This window comes from Amaranthus tricolor, chromosome 16 (genome assembly GCF_026212465.1).
Source record: "Amaranthus tricolor cultivar Red isolate AtriRed21 chromosome 16, ASM2621246v1, whole genome shotgun sequence".
In the NCBI taxonomy this organism is placed as follows: domain Eukaryota; kingdom Viridiplantae; phylum Streptophyta; class Magnoliopsida; order Caryophyllales; family Amaranthaceae; genus Amaranthus; species Amaranthus tricolor.
Window position 1 is genome coordinate 7,392,388 of NC_080062.1, and position 1,909 is coordinate 7,394,296.

Below are 1,909 nucleotides of genomic sequence, written 5' to 3' on the forward strand. Positions count from 1 at the left end.
AATTTAGTTTTCTATTTACCGTAAATATTTTTAAGAAAATAAAATCATTAACCACTCATTCCCTTCTATATATATGTAGCTAAATAAATTAAGTAAGATGTTGTTTTAATATTTTCCAATTGATTCAAACAATTGTAAATTTTTAATATCTTCACTTTTAATATTACAATCACATTGTAATCATTAGTTTATAATTTATATGTATCTACGCATTTACACATTCGTGCATTGCACAGGCATATATATATATATATATATATATATATATATATATATATATATATATATATATATATATATATATACTTGTTTTTAGAGGTGTTCATTCGGTTGATCGGGTCGGTTTCGGACGGATGTTATTCGGTTCGGTTGCATTTCGGATCGGTTATTTTTCGGCTGTGTGTTACAACGGGTCACACTCGGGTCGAGTCGGTTAGTCACGGTTCGGTTAGAGATCGGTTATTCAAGCTATCGGGTTAGCATCAGTTCGTTGTCGGTTGAAGTTCGTGTCGAGTGTCAATCGGTCTCGGGTTGTCATCGATTACTAATTGGTTCGGTTTTTTCGGGTACAGATCGGGTTCGAGCTTTATTTTTCGAGTAGTTATCGGTTACGGATAACTATTGATCGGGTCAATATCGAAATAAGTTAATAGTCAGGTTTTTAATTGATGTATGCTCATTTACTTACAAAAAATAATTACCGATTGTTTTATCATATATAACAGATAGGGGTGTCAAACAGGTCGGGTTGGGTCATTTTCAGGTTCGGATCATATATAAATGGGTCAATGAACCCTTAACCTGAACCTGACCCATTTAATTAATGGGTCAAAAATTGAAACCCCGACCTGATCTATATCAGATCGAATCAACCTGCTAATGACCCATTTAACTTACTTTTTTTTTAGGTCATTAAATTCATATATTTCAGGTCATTTGACCCATTTAACCTTAATTAAAGGCTTCCTCCAAAAATAAACGTATGCCACTTAATGCAGCGAGCACACGGTATTCTTTAGTAAAAGGCAAAAGAATAGTTCGATTTGTGCTCATGGCGTGACTGCGTAAGTTGGTATGAGATATGTGGAAGTGATTTAAAAGATTTTTCTTTTATTAGTATCTTTCATAGCCGATGTGGGACAACTTCCTTTGTTATTGAAAGTCATCTTCAGCTGACAAATTCCACTGACAACTTACTTTCTTATTGAAAGTCATCTTCAGCTGACAAATCCCTCAATACATGGTAATTGGTATTATCTTAGTTTTACGAAGTATTTGGCAAATGTTGATCCGTCTTAAATTTAATAAATGGGTTAAACAGGTTTTTTTCGGGTTTAAATATTCAACCTGAACCTAACCTATTTAAAAAACAGATCAGATCGGGTTGACCCATGTAATTAATTGGGTCAAAAATCTAAACCCAAACCCGCTAATTTCGAGTCGGTTTCAGATCAGGTTAGCAGGTCGGGTTAGCTTTTGCCAGCCCTAATATTAGGCAGATCAATTTATTTCAATTAGTTTATATATATATATATTCTGTATGCAATCTCTTCTGTATAGAACTTGTGTTATTCCTTTTTCCGTATTATTAGAAAATTGAAATTGGACTTAATTTGCTAAAATTAGGTGAAAATTTGATTCGGATTTATAACAGTTCGATTTACAATTGGTTCGGGTTTGTATCAGTTCGGGTTAAAAACAGTTCGATTAATAATCGATCGGGTTTGTATCAGTTCGGGTTAAAAATAGTTCGATCTTAATCGGTTTTAGTCAGGTTACATTCGGTTACGTGCATAATTCGGGTCGGATTTGACTCGGATCGATCACTGTTCAGTTCGGGTAACATCGATTAAGGTTTATATGTCGGTTATAAAATTCGGTTGCAGTTCGAGTTCGATTTTGCCCTTTT

At 33.8% G+C, this 1,909-nt stretch overlaps 1 non-coding gene across 1 annotated transcript; it reads right to left on the minus strand.

Moving 5' to 3' along the window:
- Positions 1–946: 946 nt before the first annotated feature.
- On the minus strand, positions 947–1,062 carry LOC130803340 (U5 spliceosomal RNA). Its single transcript, XR_009039888.1, has one exon. It is a non-coding gene; the product is annotated as a U5 spliceosomal RNA (small nuclear RNA).
- Positions 1,063–1,909: the final 847 nt, after the last annotated feature.